This window comes from Eumetopias jubatus, unplaced genomic scaffold, assembly GCF_037043125.1.
Source record: "Eumetopias jubatus isolate StellerSeaLion01/CBP00866 unplaced genomic scaffold, mEumJub1_p1.0 scaffold_15, whole genome shotgun sequence".
NCBI lineage: Eukaryota > Metazoa > Chordata > Mammalia > Carnivora > Otariidae > Eumetopias > Eumetopias jubatus.
Window position 1 is genome coordinate 25,801,609 of NW_028274821.1, and position 18,647 is coordinate 25,820,255.

General features: G+C 44.4%; 1 protein-coding gene across 5 annotated transcripts in view; it reads left to right on the forward strand.

The window, feature by feature from the left end:
* The window catches only part of NTRK2 (neurotrophic receptor tyrosine kinase 2), a 323,649-nt gene that overhangs the window by 118,208 nt on the left and 186,794 nt on the right, over positions 1-18,647 (forward strand). The gene's annotated exons all lie outside the window — the stretch shown is intronic.

Genomic DNA, 18,647 nt, shown 5'->3' on the forward strand with positions numbered 1-18,647 from the left:
TTTCACAAATTGAAATTATGGCAGTGGCCAGTATCATCCAGGGAGGGAAGTTCTTGGCTATGAAGAGACTTTAGAGGTTGACTCTAGTGTTACATGGGCTTGGATTCCTTTTCTCAGTGTCTGGATCTGAAACACGGGCCTCTCCCCTTTATTGGGCATGTTTCCATCTTGCTGTGTCTCAGTAAGGGAATATGGGTAGATAGAAGCACAATCTGGTGAAACTTGGAGGAAACGTTAAAACTCTTCCCTAGTCTAACACATACAGTCTCTATTTTCCTCTCAATGTTGTCACTTCCGGTAAACTCAGCAAGTGTAGGGATCTGCCCTTTGATCTTAGGAGTTGGCCCCCATTGTGTGTCTCCACTGCTGATGTTCTCAGGCCTGTTGGGGCCCCCAGCATCAAGTCCACAGGGGTCCTTCTGTGTCCCCCTCGTTTCAACAGCTGCCTTCTTGCCCAGTGACAGTCTTGGCCCCTTCTGTGCCCCTCTTGAGCACAGAGGCACTTGTGGGTGTTCTCGCTTGGCACTCTGGGCTCTTGGGAAACCCAGATGGTCCTGTGAGGCCATTGTGTGTGAGGGTCCAGGTCAAGCTCTCTGAGAAGATGGGACATAGGTGGTGCAGCTTCTTCCTGAAGGTTTTGGCAGAAGCAGCTATGGCCCAACTCTCAGGTCCTCAGATGTCAAGAGGGTTCCGTTGATTCTCCCTAACCCTGGGGTTCCACCCCAAGGCTGTTTGTCCATGGTGCCTCCTCCTCGTGTCTGATTCTCTGAGTGATATACTCAGGCTCCATCTTTTCTCTGCTTGGGTTTCTTCTCCTGGACCCTCAGAGTTTCTTTAGTTCCTCGCTTATGCAACTGAGTGTACCTTCCCTCTCTTGGGGTCACTTCTGTGACCCTCTCAAAGGCATGGGAAAGGTGGAGCCACAGCATGGCCATCCTCAGTGTGTTTCTGTGCTGGCCCCCTACCCAGCCCATTATTGTAACCTGGCTGTTTCAGAGTTCCACGTGCACACAGATGCCACAGTGTCACTTGAGAGCTGATTCCTTTTCTTTGGTGGTAGTTTAGAGCCATTCTAGCCTTCAACCTCTCCCTCTCTTCCTTCCTCTCTCCCTTTTTCCTGCCCCCAGAATAATAGACGGAAGCCCAAAGCCTCCTTGAATTGTGTCACTTAGGATTGCATTGGCTACACTTAACCAACAGAAAACAATCACTGAAACATAAGTTTGTTTCCCACAGCAAGAGTTCTGGGTCCAAGGCTTATGGCGGATTAATGATGGGGGCAGGGACACTCTGGCTCTTTCCACCTTGCCCTTCTGCTGTCCTTAGCAGGTAGGCCTCTTCCTCATGTTCATGACGCTGTGGTCTCAAGATGGCTGCATGTCTTCCAGATGTCACATCTGTATTTCAAGTAGATAGAAAGAAGAAGGGCCATGAGGTTTTCTTCTAATGAAGTTTTGCCTTTTAATTCAGGAAGAAAGGACCCCACCTGCCCTGGACTGCTAGCTATAACTCAGTGGCAAAGAATCATGCCCATCTTTGGCTTTGAGGGATACTGGGAAATCACGTATACTGGCTTTTCTCCCTCAAAGTAGTGGAAAGCAAGGGAAAAGGGGTTTGGGAATGGATTTTGAATACGCAACCCACAGTCTACTAATGGTCAGATAGAGGCCCTTAAAGAGAGAGCAGTAATTCAGTGCTTCATAGATGGTATGAATCTATGATATCATAGGATTACTACAATTTATCCAGCTTTTCTGGAAGTTAAAAACTCTTGCTGATTCAAATAATTAATTTACTGAGGAATTGCTTTGGTGGAGTATTCGGGCATCTTCTCTGAACAAAGGAATTCCCAAATCAATTAATAGCAGAAACAACGTGGAGTCAGTAGGAATCCTATTCCATCATCTTGGGGAACAAACTTTTGAAGTCCTTTAGAAGAAATCTCATGAAAACAGTTGATGAATTATATAATTTAAATTTCTTCTTTTCTTTTGAGTAAGGCTGAATTACCCCCTACTTGCCAAAACATGCTGGAAATGTTTTATTGGCTTAATTTCGACTCCTATATGTATATGAAAGTAATAAAAGTGTATTTCTTTAAATATATTTCATAATTCAGAGTTTTCATAAATTCATGCTGGCTTTTCTTCCTAGTTATACAATAAATTAGATTCTATTGCGTGTTGATCATATCCTCGTAAGAATACTGAAACAGTACGAATGTTCATTTTAAGGAGGTAGCTTAAGGTGGGAAAAAGTAAAGGAGATAAGGTAAAAACAACATCAGGAGGGTGTTTGCAATAATTGGAGGTCAGTATGCTATAGCCCAAGTGTGACCTGCTTTCTGTTTTTATAAATAAAGTTTTATTGGAACAGAGCCAGCTCTCATTCTTTACATACTGTATGGCTACTTTCATGTTACAGTGGTGGAGTGAGTAGTTGTGACAGAGACCGTATGGTCTGCAAAGTCAAAAATATTTACTGTTCAGCCCTTCACAGGAAACGTTTGCCAGCCCCTGTAGAAATCAGTCCTGGGTGATTCCGTGATAGCTGAACACAGGGACCGAGTTCCACTTCCCTCCACCATGTAGAAGTCAAGTTTCAGGTAAAAATACAAGAAAGTAAAATATGTGGATAATTTAGCAGATGAGATTTCAGAACCCCAGACCAGACCAGAGGCATCGGGATGTTTATTTTCGTATCAAAAAAACAACTGGTTCCATTTCTGTCTTTGGCTTCCGCCTGTCGTGAGAGAGACTCTCGCCATGTTGACATTTCGTTCCAGCTCGGAGTCTGTAGCCAACACACTAACAAGGGTCTCGAGTTTGCCCTTTGCTGGCTCTGTGCTGTTGAGCAAGCTCCTCAAGCTCTCAGAAACTTAGCTTCCTTGTTTTTCAGTGAGAGGTTGAGACTGGCTGGGGACGTGGTCCAGGGTTAGGGTCTTAGAGTTTCCTTTCTTCACCAGCGTTGTCGATTCAGTGGTGAGAGAGATCATATCAGAACAAGAGGATTCTCTGTATTCACAGCTTCGGCCCTGAATTCTTTCCCATTTGGTGTACGTGTGGACCAGTGTGTCCAACAAATTAGACCTGTACGTTAAACATTTACAACTCTTTTTGAACATAAAACATGAGCTATTTCAAAGGGACAAAAGCTGAGTGCTAGCATCTGAAGATAATGGAAATAACGAATATTTATTGAACATGTGTTGTGTGCCAGACATACTTCTAAACACGTGATATGTATTAGCTTATTTACTCTGCACAGAAGCCCTGAATTAAGTACTATCATTAGCCCCATTTCACAGATGAGGACACTGAGACAGCTTTCCTGACCTCACACAGTCATGGCACATTCTAGCATCAGAGCCCACGCTCTCGACCACTCTTCTTTCTACCTCCCAGTGGGTATGACTGGTTTCCAGCCGCACTGCAATGTAGGGGAAAACAAGTATGAGAGAGACACATTGTGGTTCCTAGAAATTATGGACACTTCTGAAAATTAACACAAGACTTTTTTCATTTACCCCAAACCTACTCCATGCCATTGAGATCATTCTCAGAGGCTCCTTTTCTCAGCTTCCTCTCCTTTGTCAGATTAAAAAAAAAAAAAAAAAATGTAGGACAACAGTTGAGAAAATACAGGTTGGAAACTGGGTCATTTTTGTGAAATCATCCTTCTTTGCCAGTACCAATTTTGAATTCTTTCTCAGAATTAAAAAAAAAAAAAAAAGCAAACAAACCACGTGGAACAGTGTGTGGCAGATGGTTGTTTCGGCTCTAGGTGAGTTTTGTCATTAGACTCCGGGACAGAAAACCATTGCTTTGGAAAATCATCTGTTATTTTCATGAGCTGCCAGCTCAGAACTATTGGAGCTGTGATGGTTTGGGATGGGATGGGTTTTTTTGTTTTTTGTTTTTTCCTAGAGATTAGCCCAGAAACCGTCTCCGTTGGAATTCTGTAGGATTTTAGATGCCATGCCACTGAGGCTAACCTGGAAGTTCAGTGGGGCGGGGGAGGTGAGAGGGAATTAGGTTTGAGGTCAAAGTTAGTCCTCTCCTCAAGGTTTATCTTCCCCTGGAAACTACAGCAATAAACAGCTAAACCATGGTGTTCATTACCAGCACAAGTCCCTAATTAATTTATTTTATGTTAATTAAGTTTATAATTATATAGTAAAACATTTACTTTCTCCCTCAAGAAATTGACTGAATCTTCTGAAGGGGCTTTGTGACTGTAATTTAGGTGCAATTAGCCTGTTAAATTTAGTTAGGGTTTGGTTCATTTAGCTGCTGCCGGAAGATGCTAGAAAGGAGGAGACTAGGCAATGTCTCCGAAGTAATGCTGGGTCTAGAAGAACATGTTGCTAAGAGGCTCCTTCCTGGTCTCCGGGCAGCTAGTTCAGGTGTCTAGGACAATCCAGGATGTGGCTTCATATTTATCATCTATGTGTACTCCCCACTTAGGAACTGCGGATTCCTATAGCTGTGGATGGAGGTAAAAACTTTCTTTGTGGTTCTGGAATGGGAACTGAAGCTTCTCAGACATTTTCTGCCGTGGTTGTGAAATCTCTGGCACTGGCCAGCCTTCAGGCTCAAGAGTGGTATCACTAGCCCCGGCCACCATTTTGGCCTGGAAAGACATCTTGCCTGCTGGGAAGGGCATGACCTGGCACATGGCCAGCATCCCCAGGACTCCAATGGAGAGGACCCCACTATTCTAGGCATGTGAAGATGGACTTTTTGAGCAAAGTTCCTTCTGTGAGATTGTACCTCATAGCTCATAAAAGACTATATTTAGGCCTATCATTGAAAATACAGTTGAAGGTAATGATCTGCCGTGGCTGCTGAGCCGTGTGCAAGGTTGGAGCTCACTACTCAGGCCCGTGATTGGAAATCTGGAAAGCACAAAGCAGAATTATTCCAATGAGTAGGGAGAGGGCATCCCAGCAACACCCCAGTGCTGGGGGTAGCAAGGGTTCATCTATTTTAAAGTCCTTTTGGTTTTTGAAGCATTTATTTCTTGGTGGATAACTGAAGTCCTTGCTTTGGAAAGGAAGCCAGAGAATTTTTTGTCCTAGAGTGCTAAGCTGAATTACACGAGATAATTTTTAAAAAGACGTTTAGTGTCCTGTCATCATGATGGGAGTTGGTTTATTACTATGTGATTGATGAATGAATGAAACATGTACTTAAGTCAAACAAAATAGGATCACTTAACCCCCTTCTACCTAAATGTTTCATCTGTAAAATGGAAGCACTAGCCTCCATTTCACTTCACAATAAGCAAATGATAGCCTCCTTCCCAAAAGAAACATGTGAAATATGACTTATATATACCTGGAAAGGTATACGGAAACCAGATTTTTATAAATTGTCCTATTTCTCTTGCTTATGTTATTTAATAATATTTTAGGAAACAATGTCTCTTCATTTCTGGGTGGCACTTAGCTTTAATGTTCTTTGCCCCCAGTTCTGCTATAGCAGACTGAAAAACCAAAACCAAAAAGAAACAAACAAAAACAAATCACAGCCACACAGATTGGGGGCATAACTTGCAATCAGTAAAGTACACCAGCTGGGTTTTTAAAGGGGAAACATGTCATATTCAAATCTAGAACATTTTGGGTTAGCAGTCTATCATCCCGAACATATTTTTGGTAAATAATACATGCTTGATAAAACCTAGAACTGTCTTCAATGAGAGGGTCATTCCAACTGTAGGGTTTTTTTTTTGTTTGTTTGTTTGTTTGTTTTTTAAGCCAGTAGGATACTTTGGAAATTCTAAGTCTTGGCACTTCGCCTAAATGTTAAGAGTCATAATTTGAGCAATTACCCTGAGCTGAGGAACTTGTATGTGGCACAGACAGTATTAGGTACTCATATTCTAGTCATCCCACTATGTTAGAATTATTTCATCTGTAACTAGTGTTGGGTAACTGAGATTCAGAGAGGGCTCCTGACTTGGCCAGAGTTGCACAGCTCAGGAAGGGGAGGGGCAGGATCCAAACTCAGTTCTGTCTGGCTTTAGGCTGCTTCTTGCTGTCTAACCAGCCAAGCCAGCTTCCTTTCAGGCTTCACCGTGGAAATGAATCCGCTAGCATACAGCTGCCAAAGAAGATAAACATGTGGGGTAACCGTACTTATTAAAATTCTAGTTCCAATGGTAGCTGGACGTAAAGGTCCAGGATCTTGTATAGTCAAATGGTGGATGGTAAAAGGCCATCATTATGAAGAATGAAAAAAAAAAAACTAATTTATAATCCAGCCTTCCCTGCTATGCACATGTAATTATACTGCATCCTTTTGTCTGTGTGACATTGAAAAATGTTTACTGCTTTCACATAAGGCAATGCATTGGTCCATCACATGTGTTTGAATGCCCCTTATGCTCACATAGATGCTGATTTCTGTTTTAAACTAAGAATGTGTGTAGAGTTACAAGGTAAATAGCCTTTCCCTTTTAATCACTTTGATTTAGCAAAGAACTTCCTGTAAATTTTGGAAAGCATTTCTTAAAATAAGGTCAGATGTTTGGATACATTAAATTTTTATTAAAAACAACAACAACCAGAATACATTGTTTTCCCAGTGTCTTGGTTCTGGTTGATTCTTGGTGTGGTTGCTGTAATTCTGAACCAAGCTGTTATATATGGTATGCCATATAGGACACGCATACTGTATTTAAAAAGGAAAATAAACTGTGAAATCTGGTGTGTGTAAAAATGCACTCTCTTTAAAACCCAGAGTTTTCTCCATGGAGAAATTGTATCCAAACCAAACGCTTCTGAAGGGACGTGGAGTAGAATCTTCCTCGTCTTTCAGAAAAGGGTGTTGCCAGGTAGAACCACGGAGGTTGGCACGTGTCCAGCTGCTGTAAGATGTTCTGAGGTGTGAGTAAGGTTAGTTGGATGACATCACAGCATGGACTTGTCCCAAAATGAGCTCTTTGAGTAGATCAAAATGTTGAACAGCAGAGGCTTCTAGAACGCAGGGTTAACTTAGGTCAAGTCAGGGGCTCTGCGGGCTGCCTCAGTCTGATGCATCCAAGGGTGACGCAAGGGTTGACTTTGCATTTCTCCAGCTTCCTACTGAGAATAAGGTAAAAGTTCTCCATTTTACTGAGGCTGCTCGACATGGGTTCCGTGCTACTTGTAAGGGCTGTGCAGAGAGCCACCAGCTGAGGCACCAGACCGTGAGAGTTCCCCCTGATGAGGAAGGATGGTGAATCCTATTCCTGGTGGTGTGAATGGGCTGGTGCTCGTTCAGACTCATGAGGAGGTCCAGGATATTCCCTTATAACTTTTGCTAGGGTGCAGGATAATCTTTGGGGTTAGAGTTGGATACACTTGCAGGGTCCAATATGGGATTTTAAATTTGGTCTTACAGAGTAAGTGTCAAGTAACGTCCCAGGTAGTCTGGCCAATGGCAAGGATGAATCTTCTTTCCAACCCAACATTGCCCCTCTTGGAGGAGAAGCATGTTTTAGTGCTTGTCCTAACAAAGTAACGAGATGATGGAAGTTGTTCTTTGGTGTGCTGGGGAAAAGGCTGTAGAGCAAAAAGTTATGTTTGGGGGAAGGGCCTCCTTCCCACCCCATAATCTGTATTTGTCTCTGAGGTGGGGCACCTTGACTTCTCTGGAGAAAAGGCTGAGTCCAGATAAATTTCTTTGAAGCTTCCTGTGTGGAGAAACAGATCTGTGGCCTGGGAGCAGGACCCTGGGTGGTGGGAGGTGATGTCATTGCGTGGGGGCAGGGGACAGTGAGGAGGAGGTGATGGGCAGCAACACACAGAGGAAGCCATCACAGGGCTGGGGAGAGACCACCTGGGCCAGACTCCTTGCAAAGCAGGACTCTGTTCCCAGAATGCACTTGGCAGCTTCTCCGATGTCAGCCAGCCTTCCAAGACGTCCATGGTCGTGACTGGACAAAACAAAGGCCTGGCTCATTTCCTGCCCTGGGGCGGGTTTGGGTAATTCACAGTTTAATGTAGTCAGTTTGTGGGGATTATCAACCCCACCTGTCTTTGTTTGGCATTCTGGAACATGTGGTGTTTAGGGTTTCATTATTTTGTGCCCTGAGCTCATTTAAATGCAGATGAGATTTATAAAGTACCTCTATTCAAGTGAAGATAATTTGTTTGATCTTCTCTGCTTAATTGCAACCATTAGTGGCTCTGACCTCCAGGCTTTGCGACACTAGGCAGACACACTGCACACGAAAGGCCACCTGGCTTCTTAGCGTTGCCTTCTCAGTGAGCACCCTCAATGTGAGCAATCTTCAGACTTTGTCTCTGAAGTAGTGCTTGGAGTGCCTCATGAAAAAAAGGGTGCTCCAGGACAGATTGGATGTTGACTTACTCTCTTCCTTTGTGGGTCAGCTTAACCTTGGACTTGCACTCTGAGTCCTGCTTGGCAGCTTTTTGATCTCTCTTTGCACTCCCCAGTAATTGTGACCACCCCCTTTACGTGCTTGAGGTCTCCCGTGTGCATTGACAGCAACTCCTTCGGCTTGCGGTCCTTCTCCGAATCCTGCTCCTCCTCCTTCCATCCGCTGCGTAGGTTCGCCGCCACCACCAGCACCACCACCATCACCACCACCATCACCACCACCACCACCACCACCACCACCATCACCACCACCATCACCACCACCATCACCACCACCACCACCACCACCACCACCATCACCACCACCAAAACCACCACCATCACCACCATCACCACCCCCACCACCACCACCACCCCCACCCCCACCCCCACCACCAGCACCACCAGCACCACCACCAAAACCACCACCATCACCACCACCACCACCCCCACCCCCACCCCCACCACCACCACCATCACCACCACCATCACCACCGCCAAAACCACCACCACCACCACCACCACCACCACCACCACCACCAGCATCACCACCATCAACACCACCACCACCACCACCACCATCACTACCATCACCACCACTACCACCACCACCACCAGCACCACCACTACCACCACCACCACCACCATTGTCATCATCATCAGACAAGCTCAGGCCAACCCACCACATGCATTATTTTATGCATACTTTACTTTTCTAGAAATGTATTCGTGGTCTGTGTGTCATGGTTTCGACCACACTTGAGCAGAGCCAGGCAGCCTCCACTGGGTATGTTTGAGGTTCTTGCAAGTTTGACGTCGTTACAGGTTAATTAAGTTATAGGTTTTAGGGCATTGGTCTCCTATTTGGACATGGTAGGTTCTAGTACTCTGGCTTCATGGACTCGGAAGAATTGCTGGCTAAAGTGTTTTGGCAAAAACAAATCTGGACACAAATGGGTATTGGCAGCAGTGAGCACATGGTCTTCAGTATGGAGATTTATAAGGCCATGCCCATGTGCACTGAATGTTCGAGTCACTGGCAAGCCTCTCTGGTCTGAGAATTGTGGAACAATGGCTTTAAGAAGATGTCATGTCCTATTACAAAGAGCTACCCTATGGATTTTTGCCATATATACTTAATTGAAGTGAGCCAGAGGGCTAGACACATCCCTCAGGAGAACAACAAATTGATTTGGGTGTCTCAGTGTGGTTGCTTAAATCTTAATGCCCTTCAAACCACAAACTCAATCTTTTTTTTTTCTTCCTACTCGTAGTGTTTTTAGGTGATTCCACAGATAGAGGTCATATCATTGATCTTTTTTGGATGTGTTCCCCATCCCATGTGAAGTCCCTGACATGGGAGCACTTGAGCCCTGGGACACTTGTCATCAGGCCCTGCTGATCAGACCACATCCTCAGAATCACTGAGTTTTAATTGTGCAATAGTTTTGGCTTTCCTTACACCTTTCGAGTTTTGCCAAGAACTTTGTGTTTCCTGCTTTAACTTTCAGCTCATAACTAAACTTCGTGTTGTAAAGTCAAACTAGAGCTTTAAAAGCCTCACTGATCATCCTTATTTTTAGTTGTTCATCTTCAGCGAACAAATGGACAACGGTTTCCTTTGTCCAATGCCCACAGTGGTTTTGATCATCACAAGAATGAGAATAAGTCTAGGATCTTTTCCCCAGGAGCTTAAAATGCTTCAAGAGGCACTTACTGGGTGTCCATGTGCCTAATGGTAACCTTCACTATACTTCTGAGAAAATACATGATTTTTTGCAGGAAGCTTTGAAGTGTGTTAATTAGCCCAGTTACCAGGGAGAAATAGTAGATCCTAACTTGTGTTGTGCACTCCACCCCCCTCCATTTTGGTTCTGTTACCAAGTACAGCAAAGTCCTTCAACAAAACTCAAAGTTTAGACATCACTATTCTCGAACTCAAAATGCATTCAGCCCTTGGTATTGTGCAAGGCATTGTTGGCACAGAGGATGGCTGGACGTGCTCTCTCTGCCCTCCTGCGGCCTATAGTCCAGGATGCAGGGAAGAAGACAGAAAAGAAATGCAAGTTTAAAAAGGTACAAACGTAGGCTATGTGAATGAATGGAATTGAATGTCATAGAGGTGAGGAGGCCTGTCAACTAAATGCTCGTAGAAATGGCTTTTGTGTGGACCTTCAAGCATGGTCAAGACTTCTGTAAGGAGAACTTGCTGGGTAGAAGGGGATCTTAGGGCAAGACATAGCACGTGGACAAAGCACGTCCTTGGGAAGGGAAAGAGGGGTTTAAAGGATGGTGGAGCAACTTCTGGAATGAGCTCAGAGAAGGACGCGCCAGGACCTGGCTTACGTGTTGGGACCTTTCTGCTAGAGGTGCAAGAGGTGATGCCACTGTACAAGATAGACTGATGGCCCAGAGAGTCCGCGTTTAGATTTCGGCTGTCTCACTCCAGTCCTGGGTGACCTTGGACACATCACATGGGCCCTGCGGGTCAAGTGAGTCACCTATAAAAATAGAAAAGGCAAATGGCAAGGGATAGTTGGTGTAACAACAAACCTATATTAGATGCTCCACAAATGTCAAATCAGGACAGTGGGTGTTTAAGCCCTGGTGCTGAAATAAAGCAGGATTGCACCCAGCTCAAGTCTAAAGGGTGATGGAAAACTCTTTGCACCTGCTGGGTTTTAGGCACCTACTGTTATGAGAACATAGGAATTTATCCTTTGATTTTACTTAGTAGACATTTTCCAGAAGGTTCAAGAAGCCTGTGCTTTGCTCTCTGATGAAGGTGAGCCGATTGCTGTACTGGGCATCCTGGCCACCATTCGGTCTCCAGAGTGGCACCATGCCACGTGGACGCCCAAGTCGGCAGTTTGCTGCTTGAATTCTCCAAATGAGATAAGACTTGCTTTTTTAGACCAACAGCTGCGTCTTTCTTCCGTTCCTTTCGCTTCCTTTCCACTCAGCAGTTTTCCTTTTTGCTCCAGATAAATTGCTGCTAATTTAAATGTACTGCAGATCCTTGCCATTTTATGGCTGATTGCTTCTGAGTTATAGGAGGGAAATGTGTGCACGTTTGAATGTAAATAAATCTAAATGGATCAGAAGCCAGTGGTAAAGAAAGCACAGTGCTTCGCTGACCTTCACCTCCCCCGCCCGCCCATCCCTTTGAAGAGGTCAATGAGCAGATCTGAAATCAGCAACTAGCAGAGACAGAGTTTTAGGACACATCCTGGGTTTCTCTCTGCTTTCGACTTTACATACCATTTCTGACAGCACCTGCTTTATCCTTGTTCTTGGTTTGTTTTTTGTTTTTTGTTTTTTGTTTTTTGTTTTTTTTATTTGATAAAAGAGCCATTCTCACGATAACTACCATGCACCATCGGAATGCTGCAAATTCTTCAGAATGTCACGTTGTCAAAATATCTATATTTCAGGCTCAGAAGCTAGACAGCTCGTTTGGCTGCTAAACCCTCAAGATGTTCAGCCATTTGTTGTGGTCTAAAAACTTTCCCCCTCACTAGGAGAAAATAATGATCTATTGTTTGATATCATTTTGTGGCCCCTTTCTTGAGTTTCTGGTAACATGAGTGGGCAAACGTCAGGAGGTCTTGGTAGGTAAATTGGGGCCCTGATTGAATCTTCCTATCAGCTCCTTAGAAATATGAAGCACCAGGTACATTTCCGTATAAAAGAGTCAAGTCTTGAAATCAGACTGGTTTTTCACTATCTGGTGGCGTATCTTTAGTGCGTCAACTGTTTTGTGAAGATCAGGTGTATCAGAGAGGAGTCTGACTTGCCCTCCTGGAGGCGGAGGGTGGACGTAGTAGCAGTTTGAATGCAGACACGGCACATGGCTTATCAGTGCAACAGCCTGGCTTTTCCTCACAAGGAAGACGTCGCGTGTGTTATTCTGGTTGGCTTTACTCCCCTTGTGGCATGGGTGTGTGGCGCTGAGGTACGGTTCTTGGAGAAGGATGCATCACGAAAGACAAAGCAGAAGGAGGTTGAAGAGGGACACTTGACATCTGTTTAAGTAGGGCTGGATGCAGTTGCAGCCTGAGTGAATGGCAGCCCAGAGAGCTCACATCTAGCAAAGCAAATTGTTTCCCAAACTGTAATAATGAGCTTGGGTAGGCCTCAGGGAGGAAGATGGCAAATCGAAGCAAAGGAAGGGTGGCCTGGGGCCTGCTGTAAACACTCTGACACGAGTAAACTCTTTAAGAGTTCCTGTGCCATAAACCCATTGGAAGGAAATAAGGCTCACTTTAACAGTTTAGTCCGTTCTGTTATTATTAGTATTTTAATATCAAATGCTTTTCAAATTGAATGTGCAGAGAGAGTGGTATACTGAATCAGACAGTCTTTTGTTTTGGGGATGATGTCTTCTATTTGTATCACCAAGTTCCTCCTGTTTTTATTGGCAAACTTGATATCCTAATATTAATCCTATTGTTTCAGTGGGAAGGAATTTGGGACCCACCCTCTTAGAGCCCTAAGGTGTTTGGTTAGTTAATTTGGCACGCTTGTTCTACGTGTCAGAGTGCACTCTGAAGCCAGTGAGGCTTATGCTTGCCTGGAGGCTGAACTTTGAGAAAAGAGACTAAAGTCAGAAATGAAGGAGTTTCCATCGGCACCACTGTGTGCATCCTGCATGCTCAGTGTTTTGTGGGTGATTAAATCCATAAGTGATGTTTGGCATCTGTACCGAGTGCTTTTCCTGAGACTTGGAAGGGCGGGAGAGAGAAGAGCCATGGAAATTCAGCTCCGTAGACTCTTCGAGCGTTGTTGTAAATGATGATACAGATTGGTGGTGGTAATTACAGCTCTGGAGGCAGATGACACCAGTGCTTGGCAGGCCAGACGCCAGGTTGAGGAAGATCCAGAGTCTGGAGGGCTGGGTTTAGAAGTGCCTTCCGAAGCTGAACTTGAACATGTCTTGGGGGTTTCTACCACGACGTCATTGATTTCGTCACTTAGGGATCTGAGGAAGCTTCATGCAGATTACACACACAAAACTAAATGTGATGAATCTCCCCTGTTCTCGCTGGGTTTTCCCAGTGAAGTTGAAGGGGTTTTGTCCTTCCTGCAGTGACAGGACAGGGTGGCCGCAGAGTACAAGCTCCTGGGTCAGAATTTGAGCTCTGGCCCATGCTTTGTCAGGCCTCCAGCAAGCTGCTTTGCTCATAGGGCCTCAGTTTTTTCACCAGGAAAGTGGGAGCAATAATAGAACCCTCCTCATAGGGTTATTGTGAACTTAAGAGGGCTAATTTGGACAAAGAGCTTAGAAGAAAGCCTGGTACCAAGTGGATTAGCTGTTGTTTATTGCACAAGTGGTGTGCTCATCTTTCTCCATCTGTGGGATGGTTAAGTATTTTAGGCCAAGGAATTCCGTTTTCTTTATTTTTGTATCATCTACTGTAGTGTCTACTATTTGGTCACTGCTCAATTAATGTTTGCAGGATTAATTAACATTAAGTATTATATATTACATATATAATATATACATATACTGTATGCCTTATATATGCAATAGATATATATATATGTGTGTATATATATATATATATATACACACACACAGGCAATATACCACATGTTGTATGCTATATATCGTGTGTTATATAATAGATATTCCATCTATCTATGTGTGCATGTCATGTATATGGTATGATACTTAAGTGATTTAGGGCAATTAATTGTTTAATACTAGGATTCCTGGAAAAGAATCTAAATCTTTGTGTGGTCCGGTATTTCACAGTTAAAGCTAGCCAATTCTCTGATCTGGTTGCTGAGTAATGAATCTGTTATTTTAGAAATAATTTGGTAAAATTAAGTGAGGAAAGAAAAATCAGAATTTGGGTAGATATTTGTTGTTGAGTTTTATTTTATTTTTTTTCACTGTGCATAAAAATTCTCCAGGACTCATCTATATTGCACACAGATTTCTCCTCCTTAAATTAAGATGTTAACATCTGAGACTGTTGTGCAGAGCTATGTGCAGAAATCCCTTGCACATCTTTCCTGTGTTTCCTGGGCCACATAAGATCGGTTTGAAGTTTAAAACTAAGTGGCTTGACAGTGAGATTCATGTTTTTCTCCCAATTTTCCTTCTGTGATTATCTATTCCTTTATGTTTTAAAGCATATTCCATGTTGTGTCTTGATTTTGATTATTTATTATGTTCTTTTTAAAAGTGATTATACTTGTATGTTAATTTTCACTGATTTTTGTTTTGAGCATGACTTATGTTTTATTTTGTGTTTCTTTTAGGTTTTGTTTTGTTTCATAAGATCCCACTGGATGGGTAGCTGAAATAAAGGCAAAGACAGAGAAGGGGGCTGTGGTGCTTGTTGGTTGATGCTGCATTGTAAGCCGGACTCTTGGGACGGGCGTTGGCTTCTCCCGGGAGGTGCCGCTTAGCTGGGGGTTTTCTAGTAGCTGTGGGTGGTGTTTGCAGGAGGTCCTGTGTGAAGCCTGCGGCTGTCCTGAGCTGTGTTTGGGGAGCACCGCTGCAGAGGCCGCTCCCAGGCTGCTAAGCAAACACTCAAGAAAACATCTTAAGTTAATGCTTCTCTTTTGTTCTTGCAATTGTTCAAATACGAAATTGACATGGGATTCCGTTGGTTTATGCTTCTCTTCTGAAAGGAGTGTTCTTTGACCATACTGGAAATGTAATGATTCTTATTGTTTCTGTTCATTAAAGGTGAACTGCAAAGTTTAAAAAAAAAAAAAATCTAAATTTAGGGACAGGTATAAGAACACACTAAACAGCCTAATCTCCACATAACACGTAGTTTAGCATTGTTTTCTGTTGATGTTTAATGAAGACTGAATTCAGAAAGTCTTTCTTTTCCGTCTACAACACATCCACTGAGAAAGTTAAGGGCATCGCTGTGGGGACTTGGCCAGGCCACCGAGAGGTTCTCTCCTTCACTGGTGATAAAGGTCCAGAGTCATGCAATCAACGCTAATGATTTTTCTAAAGTTTGTTAGCAGGTGAAAAATAAAAGCAGCTCTGTGGTCAGGGGCTCTAGATTTAGGTTACGCGTAGTCAGTTTCAGAATAACTACAAGAGTGAAATAGACACACATGGCGCGCATGTCCTTTTATTTGCCCCCTGCGATCCACCTGCTTTTTAGAAGTTTCCTAGTGAGAAGGCCGCAGTATCTCATGCTGTTCCCATGACAGAACTGCAGCTTTTCTACTCTGAAAAGGTCTGCAGGCAGAATGGCTGGCCTGCTGGGAGCAGGAGACCATATTCTAAGAAGGATAGATACTGCATACTACAGTACTGCTGGTTTTCATGGGCAGGAAGGCTCTTCCTGACCCCAGCAGCACAGAGGTAATGAGCGTGCGCTTTATCAGGTCCAGCCTCATTGCCGAGAGGGTAGCCTGGGAGCTACAGAATCCTGCGTCCCTGCCTTAGTCCTGTCACGGACACCTGTTTCGCTCACTTGGCCATTGCAGTGACCTTTGTCCGCTTTGTTCAGCCTGTGCCAGGTAGGATCCCTGTCCTGCAGACAGGTTCAGCTGCCCTCGCCCCAGCTCACCTCACACTTTCCACGGGAGGGGGGCGACAGAGCCAGGCCCGGAGCATTTCGCTTGAAAGCACGATCAGCTCTGACCGTGGAGGCACGCTCAGAGACGCCATGGCTGGATTGGAAACTTACTGACATTTGAAAAAATTATTATTTTTTTTTGAAATAGTTAACTTAAGTTTTGCAGTTCAGCTTTAAGGATTTCTAGATTTTTTACTAGTCCGACATGTTCGGAAACATTGTTTTGCGTCCTGTGTAACTGAGGCATTAATTTTAATAAACCAGGATCCACTTAGGCACCACTTGATATAAAAGGATTATCCATGATGAGTATTTTATACTGTATCTTTTACATTAGCCACTAAATATGTTATTGCTTGATACAGACATTTCACAGGGTCCTATGGATTACAGCATTGAACTTGGCTACTCCATACCCCTGCCTCAGAGAGGGGCAGTTTCTCGGAAGCATACACAGGCTGCTTGTTCTCAAACGTGTGCTTTCCAAAGACACATTTGAGTGGGGAGAGCAACGGGCCTTTGGTGTGTGGGGGGGGGTCTGAATATTCCCTGGATTCCCATTTGCTTGCTCACTGATAAATGACAGGTCCTGTCACTACTTAGATTTTGATCTCTCCCAAAGTTGTTGATTTACAAAGAGGCCAGTTAATTGCAGAAACCTTGAACCCTGAAAGGAAAAGGAGATTCACACAGAGGGCGGACCAGAGGTGATCAGTACCCCCAGCATTCTTAAATATCAGCCATTTGGTGCAAGTTTTTTTTTTTTTTTAAACCCTTTAGATTTTATTCCATGGAACCAGAAAAAGGCAATGAATTGTTTAAGAACTATTTTCTACGTTTCCCAGACCCAAAAGGAAAAAGAAAAAAAAGAAGAATATTTGTATTCAACAGCTAGAAGACTTGCAGGGTAGATTTTTGTTTTAAAATGGAGAGAAGTGGACAGATAAGGCAATTTAATATATCAAAGAGCAGTTGACATCTCCTAGGGAACGATGAAAACAGCAGGCTATTAGAAAATTGTTTCATATGGTTCTTGTGTTCCTCGCTTTTCATTTTTCTTTAATCCCCGAAGACCACAGTCAGTGACATACCTTCTCATTTCTATCCTCTAGACCACCCTCTTTCATCCTTTGCTTTTTTATGTCCCCTACAAGACATCTTTTTACAGCTTCCTAATGACACGTATCATGTATTTTTTCAGCATTAGAAAACGACAGGCAGCATTTTTGCTGAAACCAAGTGCATTGCCCCCCAACCGGGACCTGGCATCTCAGTGCCAGGCAGGCGCCCTTGGCAAAGGGTGCGTGCTGGGCGTGCGGACGCCCAGCCCTGTAGAGCCAACTCCTGCCTCCTGGGAATGGGGCCCCAGTTTCCCAAATCTTCTGATTCTTTAAGAGAAACTTGAAACCTGGATTTTTTTTTTTTTAAATGTGAAATGTCCCTATTTTTAAAAAGTTGGCTCGGTTATTTTTAAAACATTATGTAGGCCAACAAAACATGTCTGTGGGCTGCCAGGTTGTTACTTTTGTCTTAAAGCAACATCATTGTTCTCTGTTTCCTACTATCTTTCCTTTGCAAATGCACTTCCCAGCATGGCCATTGAGAGCTTTTTTTGCCGTGGAGTTTGGTGCCCAAGGGATCTGCAGCGTGTCCCTTCCCATCGGGGCTCTCCTGTGACTTCTGCTAGCTGGGGCCTTGGCTTCGTCACCCTCGGTCACTGTTTTCCCTCCGTCCCCAATGGGCCCCACTTCTGAGTGGCGGGAGACCACCTAGCAAGCCCTTCCTCCCGTTTTGTCTGACATGGGCCTTCCTTTCATCAGGGTCCCTGTCATATGGCCCACTTGGATGGGGTTCGATGGGAGAGCACACAGGCCCATTCATGGGTCCTTGATGTACTGGTGTGGCCGCTGGTAAGTGGGAAACAAGCTTGCCACCTCAAGAGGTGTGGTTCAGGCCCTGTGTCTTGAATGGTGTCCCACTGAGACCCTCCAAGGCCACTGAGACAGACTAAGGATCCCCCACTGGCATCCCCAGAGACACCGGTTTGAGGCCAAAGAAGGTGCATCTCCTGATGGGAGAAATTCTTGGGTTTTCACTCCTGGTCTCCCAGCCCAGACCCATTTCATTTTTAAGATTTTATTTATTCATTCGAGACACAGAGATAGAGAAAGAGAGAGAGAGCATGAGCAGGGGGAGAGGAAGAGGGAGAAGCAGGCTCCCCACTGAGCCAGGAGCCGGACATGGGGCTCGATCCCAGGACTCTGGGATCATGACCCGAGCCGAAGGCAGATGCTTAACCATCTGAGCCACCCAGGCGCCCCCCCATTTCATTTTTGACCCATCGAATGTTCTTTCCAAAAGTAGGGGGCACAGAGGAGAAGGAAATAATCCCAGCCCCAAGCTGCCACATAGGGCTCAGAGGAGGTTGGCCCCTGCTTCCAACTCTTCTGAAGGACACCCCGAGTGGTTGGGGCTTGAGGCTCCCCCCAGACAGAACAGAGGCTACGGTTGTTGGGCAGTCTGAGGAGCAATCAGCTCAAGGAGAACAAGGCAGGAATTCAGCTCGCTGCCAGGTGCCGGAGCACGCGTGATGGAAGCGCTCCAGCTTCGTCTCTCCTTTTCTCTTGATCTGCTTAGAATTCCTGACTTTTCTCTCTTTCTCTCTAGCAATCTAAATTGACTCCATGACAAACAGGGGGCTTGTTTTCATTTGCTTTCT